Raw genomic sequence first — 24,042 nt, 5'->3', positions numbered from 1 at the left:
CCTAATATCGCTGCCTCAATTTGGGAAAATCCCTTTTGTGACCTTTATGGCACACGTGATCTTGATAGTATGGCTGTTGACACCCCAGATCTTCCACCAGCCCCAGTATGCTATGCCCCATCTGAACTCCTTACTTTGGTCGAGGCGGAAACAGCAATTGAAAAAATGCTCCCGAATAAGGCTCCTGGCTTGGATCTATTGCCTGGGGACCTATTTAGGGCACAACCAAAGATATGGGCACCTTACTTGGCTGTCTTATTTAATCGTATCTTACAGGGGGGTGAAGTACCCTATACTTGGCTCGGGGCCGAAATAGTACCCGTTTTTAAAAAGGGCTGTCCATTAACCCCCTCCAATTATAGGCCTATCAGTCTCATTGATACCTCACAAAAATTAATGGGAAGGGTTCTTCTGGACAGGGTCTTGGGGTGGATCGAGGAGAACGTGATTCTGTCCACATTTCAGGGAGGCTTTAGGGCTGGTACTTCTACTCTAGATCAGATTTTTCGCCTGCAGGTCTTGTATTGGAAAACAGCCTTGGTTGAGGGTGGCAGCCTCTACCTGGTGTTTGTGGACCTGCGGGCAGCCTTCGATCTAGTTCCACGAACTAAATTGTGGCAAGTACTGGCAGATCTGGGTCTTCCGCCTTACCTATTGGCCGTCCTATCTAGGCTTCACGATAACAATTTTGCCCAAGTAAGGTGTGGTAAACATGGTGAGCTTACTGACCGTTTTCCCGTCCAAAAAGGCGTTCGCCAAGGGTGTGCCCTGGCCCCCACACTGTTCAGCCTTTCTATTAATGGTCTTATTGTCTATCTGAATTGTGTAGTAAATAATGATGCCCCTAAATTGGTATCAGGGCGTGTGCCCACATTGATGTTTGCAGACGATACTTTGTTACTGTCCAGAACATCATCGGGCATACAAAACACACTGAATGGTTTCGCGAAGTTCTGTGAGCTACGAGGACTTGAAATAAATCTGAGGAAAACAAAATATATGATTTTTAACCCCCCTATGCGGGTGCGTCCAAATCCAGTCTTATTTGATATTCCCCTTGAAAGGGTTAAAACTTTCGTTTATTTGGGCGTCACCTTAACGGAGAATTTTAGCTGGAACTCCCAGATTGCTAAGTCAACGCTCAAGCTTGTCCAATTGGCAGGGGGTCTAAATAAAGTTTTTAAAAAATCGACTTTTAAACCAGTGTCTCCTGCCCTTGAAATTTATTGTCGGCAGGCTAGAGTGGCTGCAATTTATGGGGCCGTACTCTGGGGACATAAGCAGACAGTGTCTCTCTTAAAGGCAGAGCAGTCTTTCTTAAGATCTCTCCTAGGGCTTCCTTCCAGCACACCGTTGATCCCCCTTAGGTTTGATCTTGGGCTAGTCCCAATAGAGGAGATCATCAGTGCAAGACCAATTTTGTACTGGAAGAGGCTGTGGTCAGTGCCTGAACTGACCTTGTATAGATCAGAATTTGCAGAGATTTGCCCTGCTCTTAAATATAAAAAGATCCATTGGCTTCTGCATATTAATGCAGCTTGTATCCAACTAGGACTCCCGGAATTGTGGGCAAACCCGGAAGCAAGTTGTTCCGGGATACCAAGGAAAGAACTTCTTTCTTTGATATCCGCGAAAAACTTTTCTTCTCTTTCAAGCTCTTCAGCTTTGGGTAGGTTGACCTTAGAATTCCTCATGGTTAAGCAAGATCCCAAACTAGAGGAATTCATGGACCAAATAGAACCCCCACTTGCCCGAAAATTGTACATCCAGTTAAGATATGGTACTCTACCGGTTAGTTCCTTTTCATCCAAGTGGCAGACACAAAACCAGGAAAGTTGTCCTGCTTGTAATCATAAAACAGAGTCTGCTGCACATGTGCTACTTTTTTGTCCTGCTTACCATGTAATTAGGAAATGTTGGCTGACTCCCATTTGCAGGAACCTGGGATTCCGCCATTTTAAGCAGGCTTGTAGGTCGCTAATCTATGATACCCATCCCAACATTGTCTTTGCTGTATCACGCTATCTACATAGTATGTGGCGCAGGAGACACATTTTTTTAACCTAATTACTTTCATACTGATAACCTGAAGTTTAATCCCTTTTTAAAACATTTAACTTTATATGCTTATTTATTGTCTTATTGTGGTATTGTAATTGTTGATGTACGTATGTGCACTTTTATGGTCTTTCGACCGAAATAAAGTTATCACTGACTGACTAAATTAACATATTGAGAGCTTTCCTTCTAAAGTTTCCATGCAGGAGTCTGAAACAGAAAATTGTGGCTTTGCAAAGATTAGATCCATGCAAGGTAAGAAAGTATACAAATGTAGGACATTCCCTATCATGTCTATCAAAGAAAGTGTGCCAAATCACCTTTCATCATTTGAGAATGTCAGCTGTACACCACTTCCAAAAGTATAAATGAGTTAGGAGGCTTTACTATGTGAAAACTCCTGCACTATGTTTAGGAGAAATGAACACAGTTATTTTGCATGGTACAGGTACAAAAGGTTTGTGATGATGTCCAGTTTTGTTTCTTTGGTCCTGAAGAGGAGTGTAGGGAAAATGAAGACTTGGTATCTGCAGGTATAGTAGATCAGGACGCAGGTATTACTGTTGATAACTTTCAAGAAGAGATTAGAAAGTTTAACACATTAGGGCTTATTAGGATGTCATTCTGAGTTCACTCCGACCGACGGTGTCCGGACCGACTGACCCCCAGTCGGTAGTTCCGACAGCCTGATTACAATGCAACTAAACACTGTTCGGTCAGATACTCCCATTTCTCTATGGGAGCTTGTGTTACGGCCATGAACCTGCCGTAATACAGGCTCCCATAGAGAAATGGGGGTGTGTGTGTAAAACCCTGTAACCAGAGTCAGGCCCCCCATGGTGCTTGCCACGCAGTGGATGGATATTCAGGGGGGTATCCTGGGTTCCCCCATGGCCACCGACTGTAGGCCGAAGAGGTAAAGGCCGAAGTGTGTTTGGGGCCCCTTTGTCGGAAAGGCGGCACAGAAAGGCTGTTGGAAACTGTCATCATAATCCTGACAACGGAAACGGCATCCTTGGGAGATTACAGTGCGGATTCGACTGGTCAGGAGAATCCGAGAGCCAGTTGGAACTGCATCAGAATGACCGGCCGGTTTGCACTTCGACCACCGACATCAAATTCAGCGGTCAGACTGCAAATCGACCGTGTCGGTTGAAAGCCTCCGACTGCAGTCAGAAGGCTTCTGGCTAGCTGTCAGAGGCTTTCCTACTGACATCGAAATCGACCCCATTGTGCTCAGAGAAACCAGACTGTGTTTGTATGTTATTGATGCACTCACTACAAAAGTCAAACTTGTTATGTTGTTGTGTCTTTGAAAACAGAGATAAGTGGCTAAGTGGATAAGTGTAGCTTATTTATTTGTAGAGGAACGCTTTGATTGTTCCACATGAAAAATGATATGCAAGTATTGTTTCAATAAGTTGAAGGATAATAAAATGCCAGCTAGAGTGGTCCACAACAAGTTAGATTTAGTTCCTATCCCACAAGAACTTCTAGATTTAAATGTTTAGGAATCAATTCTAATACAGTGTAGACATTCATTCCAAGCTATAGTTCATATGGAGCACAAGACAGGGAAGGTACCTCCGATTGAGGGCCAGAAAGGTCTTAAAGGTAGAGTGATGTACTAGCCATTTTATTTCAAGCACAATATTGAAACTGTAGGGGGTGCATAGAGATTTGGAAGCAGGACTTATTATTCCAGTCAATGGTGTCCCTACCAAGAGTCAAAAATATGGTCAGAGTTTGTGAACTATAGTAAAGTAAAAAAAAAGCAACATTGTATCTGGTACAAAATATTATTTATTATAGAAATATAGATCTTCTTCCAGATTAAAGGCACATGGAGGATGACATATCCTAATCATGAGATCAATTTGAAAAGGTGGATTGAAGACATTTTCAAACACTACAGTTTCCATCCTCTACATTCTAATTTATGAATCTCCTTCAAATGAAAAAGAGCAGAAAGAACTCCCTTCAGCATATAAGAGAATATTGTAGAAGCTTGCTGTTTTCGACATCTGCTTACTGCTGGAGTTGGTGGGAATTATTATGACCGGACTGTACAAATACCGGCAGCAGAGTACAGATCAACTCAACAGTATTCAGGACATCCTAGATTTAACCAGTGTATTCCCTTTATATTTCATCTACTATTTGAGAGCGACTTGTCAGGCCTATTTCATTCAGTAAATCACATTCTCAAAACAGGAGTACATTTTCAAAATCTCATAGCAAGGGAGTTTTGGGGGAAAGTTTAAGGAGAAGATGAAAGCCTGGAATACAACTTGAGTAATGTAATGGCTTGTCAACCTGGTACCAATGAATATTGGTATCATCGTCATGGTGAGTTGAACTGTAGGTTGAGAAACCTAGTTGCAACTACTGGGTTTCTGACACTGTGCATTGTACGCATGGGATGACCTGCTTGAATTCCTGCAAGAAGCAAACTCAAACATGAAAGATATCAATCTAAAGAAAGCAGGAAAACCTTTCCTCTTGGACCCTGAAAATGTTTGCAGGTATTCCAACAAGAAATTTCAAAGCATAAAGTCTTTCATCTACAACAAAAGTAATCCCCTACTTTGTGAAGTAACTGATTTATTTTGGCAGAAAGAGTGCCACGCTAGAGGTGCTCCACATATTCACATGCTATTATGGGTAAAAGATGCCGCAAAATTTGGAACAAACACCGATGACTCTGTCTTGCCATTCATATAGCAGCATGCAAAATGCACCATCCCAAAAGACGGTATTGATAAGGGCTTGAGGCAACAAGTTTTTTTATTTATGTTTTAACATCAGCATGACAAAAAAACCTAAGAATGACTGTGCACCTTACGAGGGTGGTACAAACAGTAGCATACATAATAAAGTCTGCTGTCACAGAGCTAGGAAGCATAATGATATCCAGTACTGGGGCGTGATGAACCCTAGGCAAGAATACATGTCAAGTGGAGAAGAAAAGAGCACACTAAGCTTACAAGTCAAATTGTGCATTGAAGTCTCGACCCAACCGTTCAGACTATACATTATTGAGTATAACATATAATTGTTCACATAGTGTGGTATATCAATAAAGAGGAGCATTAACCTGGATTCCGCTCACCCTCAGTTTCCCCTGTTTCTTTCCACACTAAATAATTTTGATAAAGTCCCCAGAAACTTCTAGGCCGACTCTGAGGAGGCAACAATTCACTATACACATCAGATTGGGTATTACAGTAGAGCATATCAGCAGCCCATTCCTCTATCGTAGGTGTGGGGCCTCTTCCCCATCTCATGGCTACCGGGCGCTTAGCTAACATCCTACTAACTGCCACTAGTTTCCTAATATCTTTATATCCGTATCCAGGCCAAGGAGAGCCAGCACAGGGTCAGGGACAAGGGTATGCCTGTGATCTCACTCAACTTGCGAAATATTCCCTCCCAATAACCAAGGATCTTCGGGCAGTACCACGCCACATGTATAAAACCAGCTATCTGCTCTGGACATCTATGACAGTTAGCTATGTTTCTCAAACTATAGCTGCAGAGTTTTTACTGGTGTATAATCCACTCTATTAATATGTTTGAAGTGTACGAGTCTGTGTCTGCCATTTAGGGAGATGCTCTTGGTCACAGAGCAGCAATATTGCCTTGAAACAACAAGTTCTATGGTGCCAATATCATAGATGTGGGAAGAACTGTCGTAGAAAATATAGATACAAAGGAACATTTTGCATAATATGTCGTTTTGAATTCCCACAACATGTTTTCTTAGAAGGAGGAGTCAACAGCTTTTTGTCTGCAGTTAAACATACACTAATACAGAAATCACAAACAAATACCTACAACCTCAGAAGAACAGAGGCTTCCAAGAATATCAAAGACTGTGCCCTGTGATTATGAATATGTGGAATGCAAATATGGATCTACAATTTGTTGCCAACAAATCCATCGCTGTTGCTCACTACATGACTTCATATATAACAAAATCAGAAAAGACAGAGATAAAAGAGATGTGGGAGGAGATTTTTGCAGAAAAGAGTCTTACCAAGAAAGTGTGCAGTTTTAGTTTGAGAAGGCTTTCCCACAGGGAAATAGGACCTTATGAATGCTCGGATAGGTTGAGATTGGCTACTTTGTTCTCCAAGTCAAGAGGAATTGTGTGGGTAAGCCTAGGCCTTGAAAGCAGTTGAAATAGAGTATTAAGGTCCTTTCCAGAAATACAATACCTTCCAGAATTTGATCCCAAAAGTACAGACATCCTGAAAACTAACATGCTGGTTATATAGTACCCAAGAAAGAGTCCACAATTTAAAACATGTGTCTCCATGAAGTACTTTACCAATATACATATAAAAGTAATCTGACTTAAAACATAGAAGAAGGAAGATATGCAGTACTTGGGTGTGACAGCTATTTGGTGAGACACAGCAAAGGGAATATACTTTGTAACATCAACAGCAATGTCATTAATGATGCACAGAAAGAAGCCTGAGTTATAGTTTATGCAGATGCGTGTAACTGGGGAATTGCAATGTTTTATTTGGGGGGTTGCATTGTAGCTATGGCATTAATTCAGTTTTTTATTTTAAATTCTGAAGTGTTAATAAACAAATGTTAATTTAACATGAGCAGAGGAAACTATATTATACAGCAGCCAGAGCTATCCCTGGATGCAGGCTCTGTGAGCATATCATCCAGCCATACCCTCTACCTGTTAGACTGTGCCTAACCTAAACATGTTTTTAATATATTTCTTACATTTTTAGTAGTTATTAAACTAAAATATATTTTTTGATTTTTAGTGCAGTAGCAGGTTGTGGGTTTATAGGGGTATAGGGTGGGAAGTAATTCAATTACATTATATTAATGATTTTGTTATTTAATATTATTTATTCAATTGATATTTAACTATGTTAATTGTGCAATTACTTTTTTTTAATGTAAATTTCATGTGCTGGTTGTGGGGTTTATAGGGGTAATGGGTGGGAAGTAAATTATTTGTAATTAATTAATACTGACTTTTTAATTAGCATTAATTAGTTAATCGATAATTACTTATGGTAACTGCTCAATTTGTTTTAGGTGCTGGTTTTGGAGTTTATAGGAGTAAAGGGTGGGAAGTGATTTACTTTCAATTAATTAATAATTATTTGTTAATTATTTTAAGTTAATTGATAACTAATTATGTTAATAATTTTTTGTGGGTGCATGTTGCGTGGTATATAGGGGTAAAGGGTGGGGAGAAATTTATTTTAAATTAAATAATAAATAGTTGTTAAACACTATTAATTATTTAATTGACAAGTCATTATTTGAATTGTGTAATTAGTTTTTTTAAAGTTTCAATTTAGGTGCATGTTGTGGGGTTTATAGGGTTAAAGGGTGGGGAGTTAATTTTAATGAATTAATATTTAGTTTTTAAGTAATGTTTGTTTAATTATGTTAATTATGACACATATTGTGAAGACAGAGAAGATGTTGAAGTGGACTGTTAACCAGACCATGACTGTCTAAAAGTTATGCACAAAACCAATGCCAGATAAAAAAGAAACTACTCTTGGTGTTTCTGATCTGATATTGTTCTAATGAATGATTGAGTGATATGGGTGGTAATCCTTTTCAAAATATACTAAATTCTGTAATTATAATAGTAATAATTTGTAGAAGAGGAAAGGATCCATAGAGATGGAGCTAGAACGTTTGATGAAGAATGTTCACAACCAAATGAAGACGGCAAACGAAAACTCTTGAAAGCAGATGAAGGTGATGGCATCACACTAATGGCAGATAAATAAAGCTTTATTAATATTTTTATAGATATGAGATAGTCAAAGGGGGGAGTATTGTAGATGGTTTTATACGTGAAAATTTGGCTAACAAAATATTTTTGATACTAATGATTTCATGATGAGTTTTGGTTGCAACCTATGGATTAATAATATTGTGCTTAAAACAAGTTTTCTAATTTATGTAAAGGTGTGTTTAATAAGGTGTACTACATTTTCTAATTGAGACACCATTTTTAGGTGGAGCATTCGAGACCTCTTGTTTATACTTTAGTATATACTTTAGTATATATACTTTAGTATATGCTTTAGAATATACTTATATGTGTATGTACTTTGTGGGTTCTGGAGATCAGCCCTAGGACTTGTCTGCTTCCGCTTAGGAACTTTTTTCTCTGTTCAACTGCCTCTATTTAACTGTCGTGATAGAAAACAACCAGCAGAGGTCAGTAAAAAAACAGAACTGCTTTCTTCTGTGTGACTTTCTTTTTTTTTCTGGCAACTGCCTCTATTTAACTTTCTTGATAAAAAACGACCAGCAGAGGTCAGTAAAATACCAGAATCACTTTAGCATTCTCTAGAATCCAGTCCATAGAAATGTTCTTCCATGAGCACCCATAGACAATAATATTTTTTTCAAATCTTGTATTTTCAGTGATATGACCACCGAAGGCCCTGCTTTTATATTAACAACAGAGCTTTGGACTATACCATTTGCCACTGAGAGGCAATATTTCTCTCCGTGTGTTCCCATACCTGGCATGTCAAGCAGTTTGGTGCTTACTTTCCCTCCATGTTCAAGAACAGTAGATGTTTCAGCACCCAGGCCAATGTGCTGCATAGCTAAATACATATAAGGGCCCAAAGGCGAGCCAATTGCATTGCAAATGCTTGTCAATAAATGGATGTTGTTTCTGATGTACTGTGCAAAACTGTTCCGGCTCGTTCCTGTTCTCAATCTTGCCCCTTGAATGCCTTTTCGCCTCATGGTCTCTGCAGATTTTGCAGAGCACACAAACCACTGTGACATAATTGGTAACTATCCTCGAGGTTGAGTACTATGAATTAAACTTTTTTATATTGTAAAGTAACTATTTCTACAGGTCATCCGGTTGCAGCTTCCTGAAAGTACCTAGTTAAAAATGCTTTTTGTTTAGTAAATTAATTATAAAATCCAGTACACCTCCGAACAGCAATATGAGCTGATTGGGGCTCATGCGTAGAAGACGGTGAAAGGTATTTTATTTATGTCTGTGGCGTGTTTATTTGTAATTTGTTAATGTTATACCATTTGTGATCATGTCATGCTGAATTTGCAGTTTCTACTTATTAGCTATGTAAACATGTGTGTAAAAACCCCTCATTCTGGATGTGTGTGTTTATACATTTCCTTTTTCTCTAGATATGCTGTTGGTTTCCTTATGTGACACTGACTTTTAAAAGTAAGGGAGATTTTTTTATTTTCTCCAGGGACTTTCTCCATTTAGAGGAGATTTGCCCCAGCCATTCTTTCATTTTGCAACATTAATGGACTTCGAATTATTTTGATTTCTATGCACTTTGTATTTGTCGTTATGGCCTTTTACCCATTTCATTATCTGCATGTTTAATGAGATTATGTAATACAAATATTTTATGTTTTCCTTAGACTGTAACTTAGTTGTTGAGGGGTCCTAATTATTTCCTATTTACAAGGGTTTTCCTAATGAGATTGATAGAGAGAAGGGTGGTGTCTCTAAAGGTTAGATCAAGGGTCCTGGGTCAAATCTGGGTGTTTGAAGTTGGGGTTCAATAGAAAAATATGGGTTCTGCTCCCACACATCTGATAAACACCAAGCCCATCAGTGATTACAGGAGGAGCTGAAGTCCAGCCCACATCTCAGCAACAAAGAAGCGGTGTTCTCTTCTCACCTGTTCTTTCTCCAATATTTGTTGGCCTATGCCTCAAAATAAACACTTTCCTAAATATTTGTTGGACTGGCGTTACAATTGTAACTCTGGCCTCCTCTCCATATATCTATTTGCACTTTCCCAGTTTTAATTTGAAAGAAAGGTTGTGAACAGTAACCCATGAAGGTGTCTACATTTGCGGAACAGCATAGATAGTAGCATAAAGCTATGATGAACACAATGCTCATGAAAGCAAATGGCAAGTAGATGACTTTAAAAAAAAATAAAGATATCAAACTCTGACCAAAAAACATACGGAAGAACCAACAGAAGCAACTGCATGAATGAGAGTAAATCCCACAGAACTCGCACTGCTTTTTAGAGTGTGGCACTCTTGCACCTCAAGGCTGTGCAGAAGGTATCTGACAAACGCTTGTCAGCCTAATTGTCTGAAGCTGTGTTTCTTTGCTTTGTTCTAATCTTTTTTATAGTACTTTCTGCCGAACGCATCCAGGGAATTGTAAGGTAGAATTACAGCCTTCGAGGAGCATGCCTGACAGCGCAGTGTAGCAGCGTTCTCTAGGGGATCACAAATGAAAGGAAACCAAAGTCGACCATGTCAAAACAAGAGACATCTGTGTTTGGCTGTGTGCTGTGCGACAGGAAATTATTCAAAATCACGCGTTCCTATGGAAAAGCTAGGTTTCAGCCCACTAGAAAAACCATACACGTTACTGTTCATAGTTTATTGTTCTATCCTACTCTTTCATGCGTTAAATACTCTTAAAATACAAATAATTAACTATATATAAAACAATTAAAACATACATTATATTATAATTAAATATTTTATTAATCAGGACTGTGGGTCCACGCAGGCCGGAGAAGGCCAATACTCATGGACTTTAATAAAGCAAAGCTCTAAGGAGCACGCGTTGCCGACAGCAGTTCACAAAGGTTTTTCGTTTCAAATCACTTTTATAATGATACAAAACATCGGTGTTTCCTGAATACGGAGGTAAAACAGTGGACATTAGGGGGCATATTATCAAGACAGGCGATAAAATTATCGCCGCTTTAGCGGCAGAAAACTGCCGCTAAAGCGGCGATAATGGGCTTGATAATATGCCCTATGGAATTCCAATTGATGCTCAGGTTAGACGTCCTTCACATCTAACATGGGCTTCAATTGGAATTCCATAGAGCATATTATCAAGCCCATTATCGCCGATTTAGCGTCAGTTTTCTGCCGCTAAAGCGGCGATAAATTTATCGCCTGTCTTGATAATATGCCCCTATGGGGCATCTCAGCAACAACCGGCGATAATTATCGCTAAGCGCACTTAGCGCTAGGATAATTATCGCCGGCTAACATGGATTTTTATAGCTGAGATAGCGTGCTATTAACAATGCTTATCTCAAAAGCGATAAATATCCTAGCGCTAACTGCCAAACGTGAGATTATCGCTGGAAACCCAGCGATAATCTCACAAAGTTTGGCGTTAGCTTGATGATAGGCCCTCACATACTTAGCCATGATATCCACCTTCCATAGGATATCATGGCTAAGTCAGTCCTGAAGCAGGCGTAAGGAAAGTGGCGATAACAGGGGTTATCGCTACTTTTCTTGCCACTATGCTACATAGTTTGGGGTTTGATGATAAGAGAAATGTCGCTTAGTGACATTTCTCCAGTCATGTCAGGTCAGGAACGCCCACTTTGCATCTCATTAGAGATGTAAAGCTGGGCGTTAAGAATCTGGGCGCTAATGCAAGGTTTCACGCGATAGCGTGACCTTGCTAATCAGGCGATAAAATTATCGCCGCTTCTCACCCGAAAACGGACACAAAAGCGGCGATAATGTTTTAATGCCCCGTTGCTGACATGCCCCTATGTTTTTAATACCACGTTCCTGTATTCTGATTGCAAATGTTCTGACTTGTCCGAAAACAAATTACAAGAAAAACTCGAAACATCACCATCACAGCCTTTTTTGTGTTACAGAATTTCATACATATCCATCATTCGCCCATCCTTGCACAGTGACTTTCTTGCCAGCTATTTTATTACTGGACAGAGCCATTGAAACCCAGGCTGACATCCTGGCACACAAGCTTGGCTCGAGGCAGGTGCTGGGTCACCTGGACTCAAGTAAACCAAGTTAGAAATTCGGTTATCGTTAGCCCCTTTCCAAATGAAAAATATGGCATTAGTGTCTGTTTTCCATCAGGAGACACTCCAGATTACCTGTTTTGGGCTTTCCTTTGAAACATTCCAGTTAAAAGCAATATGTGTACACATTTCTGTATATTTTTTAACCGAGTTTGAGGCCAGACAGGAACAGACCAGTGCTTGTGTTAGTTCAGAAGCATGTCAATCCACTAGAGGTTGCATAATGACATTAACCAAATATAAAGAAAGAAGCAGGTGTTTCATTGCATTCCTCCCATGGTAATTTGCATGAATAATATTTTGTACAGCAAATTATGTTTTCAAGCATGTACTTTACGCTCATCATAATATTGTGCAATTAATGTGTCTCCACTGATCTCTTGTTTCTCTTATTTTCCTGACATCTTGTGCACGAAATGAAGCAGTAGATTATTTTTCTTTGCAAGATTCATTCTTTACGGAAATTTATAGTCTCACCAACTCAAATTAACAGCGCAGCATTCCTTTTTAAAGAGCGAAGGATTGTGACTGAAGCTTGATCATTTACTCCAATAAATAAGTGTGGGTGGCAAATTATTTAAGTCTCAAGTTTTGGTGGCAATTTATTTTTTTACATTTAGGGACACTGGTGCGCATATGTTGCAAAGTTAAATGAGAGAGGTGTGGCACAGTGGGAGAGGTGTGGTGAAGTGGCCAGAGTGGCTGACTCCCGATCAGGGGGTCACAGCTTGATCGCCGGCAGCAGCTCAGCACAGCATCGTGTGCCTCTGGGCAATAGCTCACTTAATCTCCCCGATGGCCCCCAGTGCCTCAATATTCTTAGGGGTGATTAGTCGCTCTTAAAAAATCTTGAATAATAATAATAATAATCCTGTGCTCTGGGCACCCCTCTTATTTTTTGCTGACTGCTACTGGTGGCAGCTGACTCTGACAGTCCCTGGGCTCTGACTAACAAGGCCCAGGGCCAGTGATATGCTGAAAACATACTTAAAATGCAGTGAAAACACCTGCATACACTAGGGCACACTATGGATTAGGGTACCACTATGATTGGCATGACCTCTCCTATAAGGCCCCAGTACAAAATAGGGCAGGGGGAATAAAACTACATTTAAGTACCTAGTATATAATAGCGCATGACAGTTTAGAGACCAGTAGCCTTTTCTGCACTTGCATGTGTGCACTGCTGGGAGCCTGAGGTCAGTTCAAAAGCAGCCCTGTGTTACAGGACTGCTTTTAAAATGTAAATTGTGTCCAAACCCAACTTTGGTGTTTGGGGCACTTAAAAATGAATAAACTACAATATATTGGCATAACAGGTACCCCCAGAGTTTCCCCTAGGTGTCCCAGGTATAGGGAGCCAGGTACTTATAAAAGAGATTTTATATGACCCAAGGATAGAGAAATTACACAGTAAACTTCCCTCATTGTAGTAAAGTACTTCTCAAAATTAACTTTTGTGCTAGGAGTACTGTGGATTGAGGATCAAAACATATTGTACATATTCACACCCGCTAACGTCTCCCCAAGGCGTTTCAGGGGTGGGGGTCATGTAGATCTAGGAAGGGTCCTTATAAACAATGTTTTATAAGCCCTGGTGTTGGAGAAATTGCCCAGTTCATTTTCTCCATATATATTCTCAGCCACACAGGTTAACATTGACATAATTTATGAATTGATAACTGGGGCAAGGGACAACCGAAAAACAACATTTAAGGACTTAGGACATTGGCATTGATCAAAGCAACAACATGTTGTTGTTGAATTTATTCTAAAATGTACAGAAAAGAAGTTATAAGACTTCGGGTGATCTGCCCTAATTGGTCAATGTTACGTGGATTATCCAGGCTAATTTGATGAAATCATAAGTGGCACCCGGGGTGAGGAGCCAAATGGGAGGAGAGGGATCTTCTACACAGTCATGCCAGAGCAAGGCGGAGGGTCATAACCCATGAGCTTCAAAGGAAGATGGGCATAGGCAGAAGAAACCAGGTCCATTTGAATCTTGGAGGCTGGTTTAGCTAGCTCTTGCATCTCTGATGAGACTTCAGCCATATTGAATTTTAGAAAAATTGAGCTTTGGTGTGTTGACCTGCACCTCATTGGACAGGAGTGCCCTCCTGCTTGACCCCAAAGAACACTAAATAAGTATCTGAGAGGGGCAGAGTCCCTCAGATCTGCTGCTTGAAACAAGAGAAGAAGAAGAAACCATGCTGGAAGTTTGATTTGTACCAACCATGCCGTGCACTCTGACTGACTATGCCTGCTGCACAATATGAAATTACAGCCTCGGCTTTAGGATTAATAAGGAGTGGACTCCCTGCAAGCTACAGGATAACAGAGCTCACCTGGGTCATCACCACAAAGAATGCCCATCCTGGAGTGCATCCAATGGTTTTGTCCAAGTGTATTGTGGGAACTGAAGTCTCAAACTTTCAAGGATCATCTTGGAGCTTCCAGACCCTTGGAGTAAGTTTTGGACACTTTTTAACACTCAAAGGATCTTCAGGAAGAAGTTCCAGAAGTTTGGAGCAACTTTGGAAAAAAGCTCTAGAAGTGTCCAGACTCGACCTGGCCAGCCAAGCTGGTGACTCTAAATATGAGATGGCCTGCCCTCCAGGTTCATCCTGCTGAAAAGCTCTGGAGGTCTGACTTCTAGAGTTTGACTGGGAGCTCTTTGAAGGCCAAGCCAGTGAACCCTCACTGAACCCAGCCCGATAAAGAGCATTGAGGAGCCCCGGGAGAAAAAAGCTCTGTAAAAGTTTCTGAGTCCGAATGTAACAGACTTGACTGGCCCAAACCGCGAGAGTCAAGCTGCCAACCTTCAACCGCGAGCTGGCCTGGATCCCTGGTTCATCCTTCTTGAAAGTTTTGTAGGTCTGACTTCCATAGTTTGACTGGTAGCCCGTTGAAAAGCAAGCCGGGCACCCCTCACTGAATCCAGACTGGTGGAGAGCTTCGAGGAACACCCTCAGAAAGAGATCCAGGAAAGTTTCTAAATCAGAACGTAAACATTTTGACCGAGGCTTACAGCGTGGGGCAACTGCGCAGGGCTGCATCGTGGTTAGGCTGAAACTTTGACTTTGTCCCGGTCTAGCATGACCAGATATCCCAATAGGTGACATAGGTTTCAATGTGCTATATTGTGCTAAATCTTTAAAAAATCATATCACCTGTTCCCTACATTGGATTTTTAATCATTAAGGTGTCATTTTAAAGATAAAAATATTTACTATGTTTATAAACTGGTGTTGGATTTTTATTGTGGGTTGTGTCTTAATTATTTACTAAATTGGTGTTTTTAAATGCTTAACATACCTGCCACTGAAGTTAAGCTTGCCTACTCATAGCCAAGCTACCAAGGGTTGAGCATGGGAATACATTTCTGAGACTTATTCTGAGACCTATGCTGTTTTAGTAGCCTTATAGCCAGTGGTTCATATATATTTACCACTACTAAATAATCCACTTTCCAACAGCATACATTTCAAACTTTTTCTCCAAATGATGTCCAGAAGTTTGTGCCAAGGTTTGTCTGCTAGTTTGAATTTGCATGGGTGCCTGGGGATTGGGATTTACCTAGAAGAGATGTGTGGAAAATGCCAAAATATAGAAACTTTTTTTTATTTTCAAAAATGGTGAAAGGTTCTGCAAAAGACTTGGGGGCAGATTTACGTTCCCTGGCGCATCCCTGCAAATCAGCAGGGATGCGCCAGGGAAGATGCATCACGCAAGTTTGCCCTTGCGCCACTGCAGATGCGCCGCATTTACAATGCGGTGCATCGTGGCACAAGGACAAGCAGATGCGTGACGCATCTGCCGGCGTAAGGATGGCGCAGTGCTGAAGTTGTGTCGCAAGCGCGATGCAACTCCAGCACTGTTCCAACCTGCCCTATCCTAACATGGTGCGTCACGCCTTACGCCTGCTTGAAGCAGGCGTAAGGATTTGATGCACCAGCGTCGGAAAAGTGACTGCGTGAAATCTTGTAGATTTCACTGCGTCACTTTTCCGAGGCTTTTTCCGACATAACGCCCACCCTGCATACATTAAACTTGACACAGGTTTAATGTGGCGCAGGGCTTTACAACGTGACGCATCTCCCTAGATGCGTCACGTTTTAAATCTGCCGCAACATGGCGCTAGCTTTGCGCCACTGCTGCGTCACAAAAGTGACGCAACGGCGGCGTGAAAGTGGCGCTCAGGGCTTGTAAATCTGCCCCAAGGTGTGTTTAAAAAAAATAGCATCAGCAAACTTCTTTAAGGAACAGTCAGAATAAAAAAATACTTTTATGCTATTTTGCTTGAGGTCTTCAATATTTAGTATTTAGACTGTTATTACTTAATTGCATTATGTGAGAAAAGCAAGTTTCAATTCCATGCGTGAATCAAGAAAGGTGAAACTTCTGAAAAACTAGAATAAATTCAGAATACAATAATAATTAATTTATGTTGTTCGCTGTAGGTTTTCTCAAATAAACAAATTATTGACATTAAATAATACTGGAGATGCGCAAAAAGAAGAGAAATACATAAGAATGTTTTTTGTCCTTTTGTTTTATTAAAGGCTCAACTGCGAAAGTAAAACTTGGCGATTCTAAAGGAGATTTATTTTTTGAAAGAGTTTTTGAACAATGGCTTACAATATGACGCAAAAAATAGAGAAATTCAATGGATAATAGTAAATGTCCCACAAAATACCACTATCAGACTTCCCCATATCAACCCTAAACATGTACGAAAAGTAAGAGCTAGGTTAATTCAGTGTTGAGGTTTGTAGGAATGTCACCACTTGTTGTTACTTATACTTGTCAGACAAAATGATCCTGAATTGATGATGAACTAAAAAAGTCATACCAATCAGCATTTCCACACCTTTCCCTCATAACAGACTACCCCACATGAGAAATACCAAATCATGTGAAAATGAAAGACTTTCATAGTTCTACCACATTTTGACCCAGGGTCAGCTGGCACCTAGTCGAACATATTTGAAAACTAGAGGCCTGGGGAATTCCAGAGTGGTGTTTCTTGCAATGATTCCACCATGGTGTCCTATAGATATTGTAATGCAGATGTCAAACTTTACTCAAAATAACAATTTCCACTCAGTTTCTATTGCGATGGCTGGAATATTTGGACCCAATGTTGACTTACACCTAGGAATTCCTACCTACTTTATACAATTTGGAAAAGTAGAGATGCAGGGAAATATCCTAATAAAAACTGTGACCTGCTTTTGTAGGTCAGCCTATATCATAGAAAAGGAAAGAGTCAAAACTTTAACTGTGATGTGAGTGTAGCTTTCACTTGGTCACAGATTTGACAGATTTTTGCCAGTGTATTAGGCCCACCAACACACAAAGGCTGGTGTTTTCATCAACAAAAGCATGTTTACGTGTAGGATGTATTTTGTTGCCCAGAAATTCTTCAGTTTTCTTTCACCCAACAGTGAGGAAAGTAAAATGTTCTAATCACACTTTGGCATGTACATGGCAGTAATAGGATGTATTAGAACCCCTCCAAGTCATACAACTGTGGATTTCCGTGAGTTTCTGGTTTTCTTAAATGCCTACAGTGGGTTGCATTTCCTGGCTATTGGGCCACACTGGTGACATTAACCCCATGGAAATAAAGAGACAGAAACAATAGGATTCAGTTAGGTATACCTCTGCACTTGCAGGGCACTTGCGTGAAGAAAATATTCGAGAATCCATGAAAGCTACCACACCACAGTTTAATGTCAGTGTTATACTTTAGGAATGACTTGGGATAGTAGGATTCATAGGTGATTCAAACCCAAGCTGATAAACTGCAGCCATCCTCCAGGAAAACAGAGGAAATTGAGTATACTTAGTTATTGTTTTAACATTTCCAGTGCATTGGTTTAAGGGAACATGCTTGGATGTACGCAAGCACTGCCTCCCTGGATTAACCTGAACCTCTCGATTTCTCACTTACTTACTGAGCACAGGGCAAATCTAGGCCCAAATATCTCCAGACATATTACATGTCAAATCTCAATGACAAACTGTACAACCACAATTCCCAATACTTGAAGAAAGTTTTTGTTTAACCCTCCCCATTGCGACATGTTCTCCATACATTTTCACTGGGTTTAGTTTGAGACCCTGGGTGAGGCAGCACAACAGAACCATATTCAAGACATAGTGGGCACCATCTTCATCCTAGTGCAGGTGACAGAACAGTCAGTGCCCACCCTTCGACCACTCCTCTCAGGTAGCTAGAAACCTTAGGGAAGCAGGGCAAGATATGAAACCTCTTCAGTAATGCTGTGATGCAAAAGCACTAAAACAAGTTTGAAACAGCAACTCCTGGAATAACTCCTGGTGGCACCCAGATGTGGAACCCACACCCATATCTGCCACAATGCCAGAAACCTCAGAATCATCATTGATAATAAGCTCACCATGAAGTCACCGATCAACAACTTCACGTCTGCCTGCCTCCTCACTCTGAGCATGTTACAAAAGATCTTCAAGTAGCTACCTCTGTGCATGAGATGCACCGTGACACACACCCTCATCCCCAGCAGTATTGCAGTATTGCTGCTAACCATCTGAAAAGACTTCGAACCACACATAACGTTGCAGTCAGACTCATCCTCAACCTCCTCCAATGCACCCACATCACACTCCACCTAAAGCAACTCCACTGGCTCCCTGTATAGAAGAGACGCCAATTCAAACTGCTGACCGACGCAACCAAGGACCTGTCTACATTAACCACCGCCCGAACTCCCACCTACCATCGAGAAGATTGCATTCTGCCTCTCTGTTACTTGTCCACATGCCAAGCTTCCACCGAAGCAGAAGTGGAAGAAGCTCCTTCTCCTACATTGCAGCAAATAGCTCAAACAGCCTCCCCATGCAGCTACGGACCCTCATTTCTCTTTCAGGATTCCGAAGGGGCCTCAAAACCTGGCTGTTCAAAGGAGTCTGAAGGACCTACAAGCACCTGTTTACCTTATCGGGTGATTAGCAGTGTATATATAAATCCTGATTGTGTGATTGATTGAATTGTATTGTCTTTGCTGTGCTATAGAGAACAACCAGAATTTGATTATGTTATTGTTCATGACTTCCAATGAAGGCCACTCTTACCAACAGTGTATGTCCATCACCATATATTTTGAACTATATTATACTAAGAATCCAACGGGTACCTATATGGGAAGGACTTGGCAAATCAATGGCACAGTAAATATTATCAACACACAAACAACCAACTAACTCCAATACAATGTTATTTAACCTCCACCAGTACACTTTTCCAGGAACAATATAAAAGATGGGCTCAAGCAAAGGGTGTTTACACATGTATTAAAACTATAATGACATTTAAGTTAAGTGGGGACTATGGTTCCAATGTATTCAGTTAAGTAATTCTCTGATGAACTACACAATTAACTTTCTTCATTTGAAAAGAAAAGATGCTTTTAATGATAGTATAATAGATTTGAAAGAATATGGTTGTTTTAGGTCAGTTATTCTTGTAGTGTTTCAACTTCACTTCTAGATTGTAATATGACCACTATCAACATACTCAGAGAATAGTTTGAGCATTGGAAGATGTTAATTATTTGAGCATTGGAAGATGTTAAATATTTAATGCAGAAGAAAACATCTTTCAGGCAAGCACGTGCCATACAACACCAACCAATACTTGGCAATTAAGACAGGCCCAATTGAAAGACATTCCAACAAATTCTGTTAGCAAAGACCAGGGTTGTTCCAAAGAGCACAAGAGGCAGAGAGACAGGATTGGACCGACCCTTGAAAAATGGTACCCAAAAGTGTTCAATATAGTTAACAAATTTCAGATTTGTAAGGTTATTTTATCCTGTCATGTCCTGAAAGTTGCCCATGCTCCCTTTGTAATAATGTGCTTTCAGATTATTTTACCTGGGTCTAAAGGGGTTTGGGTGAAAATGATCTCTTTATCCATACTGTGTAAATTGTATTTTTTTCCCTGTGAAAGACATGGATACCTTATAAGTTGGCTGGCCCAGATATTCACTTTTCAATGTATGTGTTTTTTCAGATCAAGTTACGTATAAGCTGTAATATTAGTTGTGGTCCTGCAGAATGTTTAACTTTGGCCAGTTACTCTATTAAGTTTACTAAGGGCCCGATTATGACCTTAGCAGGCTCAGCACCTGCCCGCAGTGGTGATGGTCAGGAGAATGCTGGCAAGCCGGGGCCATCCCGACCGCTGCATTACAACATGACCGATGGGCTGCCGGTAGAACTGCGGCAGGTCGACAATGGCGGCATTCCTCGGCTAATAGAGAGAGCCTGAAGCAAATACCGCCGCAGTGCAGTGCCACTTGCACTCCGGGTGCACTGTGTACCACGCAACATGTTGTGTATGGCACACAAAGCACGCACGACAGTGCAAAAAGAGGGAGGCAGAACATGTACACACATGAACAGTCCCCAATGGCCAAAATCACCCTGTTTGGGGCCCCTTCCTGCCTTTCTGTTGACCTTTTCATGGTGGGGTCACCACAATGAAGAGGTCTGCGGAAAGGCAGGTTGTAATCAGCACTGTGGTTCCGGCATTGGCACTGCCTCCATAGCCCACCAGTTTCTCCACCGCCACAGGATCCAAGATCATGGGGGTGGTGGCAGTCTTGTGGCAGTCTGGCCGCCATGCTCGTAATCAGGCAGTCTGAATGCCGAGGAGGCAGTGGTCAGACCACCACTGATGTTTTAGGACTGCTGTCCTTGTAATCAGTGCGTTAATCTATTTTAAACTGCGTTGAAAATATAGCTTTACAGAAATCCACAGCTTATCCAGGTGTAACTGGTGTAACTGGTCCATTTAATCTGCAATTATATTTGTTGCCTACATTTTGAATTCTTATTAAACTGCTGTGTTCTCATACATCACATTGAGGATTTGATATGAAATTAGGGCAGTCACGCTTTAGCTAGGGCTACACAATGTGAATAAAATCACACAATGTTAGCATAACACATGTGTCTAAGTGCGGTTTAACAAGTCCAAGTTCCCAACGGAGGTCAAGTTTTCACAAATCCAAAATGAAAATGACACAGAAAACACAATAGTCAGATTCATTTACTACAGCATTTTAATGTAACCTTCATAGTTAGTAAGCTAGTTTTCTTAGAAACATGATTGACACAAGCATATGCTTATTCCAGAAGCCATCTGGAGCTCATCATGAAAATTCAATATTGTATGCACATCTCACTTCCTTAGCTTCATTCTTTTCTCCTAAAATAGAAATTAAAGCATGTATAACACGACATGGAAAAGCTCATTTAAATATTGATTTTTCAGTTAGAGTGCTTTTGCTACCACACAGTTGCTTTGCGTTTATCAAGTATTTTGCTGCCATATTTGAGCAGTTTATTTTACTCAAACATCGTGGAGTGTGTTGGAGTAGGTAACAGTGCCAGTGTAGTGAGGAGCTTTTTTAGAAAGTGAATGCCTGCCTGATTTGCTGCTTGACTGCCCAACCCATCTCACTTGTCTATATAAATGTCAGGGGGGCAGAAACAATTATTGTGCGCCTGAAAAAATGCAAATATTGAAGTGTAGGAAGGCAAAAGCATGGCTTTCACCTACAAGTACAGCAATGCCACTCTTGTAACTGCTTACCTTATCTTAAATTTCATTAATTGCGTTATTTTGAAGAATTACCTTAATTTGAATTATCCAGTAGGACATCCCCACCTGGGGTCTGGGTTATGATCTCCTGAGGAAGGTGAGAATGCTTGACTTTTAATGATGGGGCACAGAAAGTTAGATGGCAAGCCAGCAGCGGTGACTGTGTCTTCTCCTAAGGGTTTCCATAAAATGTAACTTATTGAGTGAAAATATTCAACTGGATTCTTGATTAAATTAGTCATGTGGTAACACAAATCTTTCTCAGGTGGGCACAGTACTAAGCGAGCCGCCCCCTCCAAGATTTGGTTTATTAGTTTTCGACAGCATAGCATGGGGGCACCAGGTTGGCATGTTTTGTTAATCAGATTTATGCTTCTTCACACATCCACACCTCTAGAGAAGAGTCAAAACAAAAATGCATGCTGAAAACTGGGAGAGATTCTTAGGAAATAACTTGACATCCTAACTTGTACTTCTTCTCATGAAAATGGCGGTAGTAACCATGGAAGTAGTCATAATAGGTAAGGGCCTAGAGTGCTGTACCATATTGTCAGAGTACATAAAATCACAAAAACGCCTTTTTGTTCTAAGTAGGTCTTTTAAAAACAGTTTAAGGAAACCTATGCATTTTCAGTGAATTTCAAAGTTTTCTTAATGAAAGTCACATATTAATACAGTTGTTAAATATAACGTTGCCATAACTTTTGTTTTTTTCATTGAATTTCAATTAATTCTAACTTAAAGTAAGATGTCCATCATCATGTGTGAAGTGAGGTTGGGAGCAGGCCTTGCGCCCAACCCCCTCAGTCACCCTATCTCCTGAAGCGCACAGCCTTTGACCATGCCTCATGTTGAGCAATTGGCCTGGCCTCAGGCGTGTACAGGTGACTATGTGATGTTACAATATAAAAGATGTCATTTTAAGTAAGGCAGAACCGTTTACTTGATCAATGGAGCAAAAAACCACAGTATAAACAGTGAGCCAATTGGCTTTATCAAAGGGTCAGCATATAAAAATATATAAAACCGTCATTGTCTCTGTCAAAAAGTGACTAATAATTAGAATCAAATACATATTCTATAAATTTACATATTGTAATGTTTATTAAAAGTGATTGGCATATTTTGTTTTAAAAAGCCTTGTTAAAAAATTACACATCTTTAAATCATTCATCTAACATTTTTGAGGCCACAAAGTGCAGAATGGCACCAACCACAAGCGTGCCCCACACTCCAGCTAGAGAGTATACAGCCACCGCTCAGAGTTCTTTAAAAAAAACATGGTAATCACTCCTGGGGTATTGAATTAAATGACCCAGGAGACTTACTGTGCATTTTTGTTTTTGTTTTGCTGAGGGCTGCTGTGCACCCAGCAGTCCCACATAACATACATTATGCTTGGTGGTGTCCCTGCCTCTTCTAGGTGCACCACAATGATCCTAAGACATAAAAATAAAGTCTTTTAGGGCTTTATGGGGCATACCCTGTGTAGGGCAGTGAATAGGAAATGGGTGACTCCTGCTGCTCATGTATTATTCCTTTGAGTCTTTGAGTTTTTAAAACATCTTTTAATGTTTTATGGATGCCATGGTGCCCATCTGGGGCACCTACACCATTTTTTTATTCTGTGGGCCGGGGGCTGTGATGTTGGCCAAGACTGGGTCCCCAGTCACTACCATGGTAGGCGAAGGGTATTTTGTTATTTTTTTAATGGTGGTTGGCTTGATGCTTACCTTGGCTACCCACATGTAGTAAAAGTTTGGGGGGAAAGCCAGGGCCCCAGCCGGCTCCACTACCACCACCCAGGCAGTAGCCGGCCATTTATTTTTTTATTTGAGTACCCATATGTAGTGCCACGGTCAGCTCTCCGGCCATCACCTAGCTCCATTCAAATTCCCGCTTGTCTAAGCGGGAGCACGGAGCAGGTCTTTCTGTGCTCCTGCCCGGGTGGTAGCAAAGTTGTGTTTTGTGCCCATAATAGTGCGGGCAAGGTCTGTCAGCACTATTCTGGGCTGAAAACTGCAATGTCTTGGGGATGAGGTCCCCCGGACACCACTTGGGTCTTGCCCAGGGAGTCAATCAATGGCTCGAGGAGAGTGGTCTGATGCACCCATCCTCTAAGATTAAGGATTGTGCCTAGGGTCCCTGGGACCAGTACAAGACATTTGTAGTGGGGCCATGAGCCAGCCTTCCCTAAATACTAATACTTGGCCCTGTGGGATGGGGTTCCTAAGGCCTCATAGAGGCTCGGGGAGTAGGGGCAGCATGCCCACTCCTGGCAAAAAAACTAAAATCACTGACCCCCTGGGCCCTGGCACACCCTGGGGGGGATTATTTTACCAGGGTGGGGATCAGCAATATTTTTTTGATTCTCCACCAGGACTAGGTTGGCAGGGTATCCTTACCTTGCCCCTCTGTATGCTTTTTTGAACCTTTTTGTAGGACAGAGGACTGAGTTCCTAAGTCCTAAAATGGCTGCCACCA

The sequence above is a fragment of the Triturus cristatus genome, chromosome 5_2 (assembly GCF_964204655.1).
Source record: "Triturus cristatus chromosome 5_2, aTriCri1.1, whole genome shotgun sequence".
NCBI classification, from domain to species: Eukaryota; Metazoa; Chordata; class Amphibia; order Caudata; family Salamandridae; genus Triturus; species Triturus cristatus.
The sequence above is the reverse complement of the archived record's forward strand: the minus strand, read 5'-3'. Positions refer to the sequence as shown.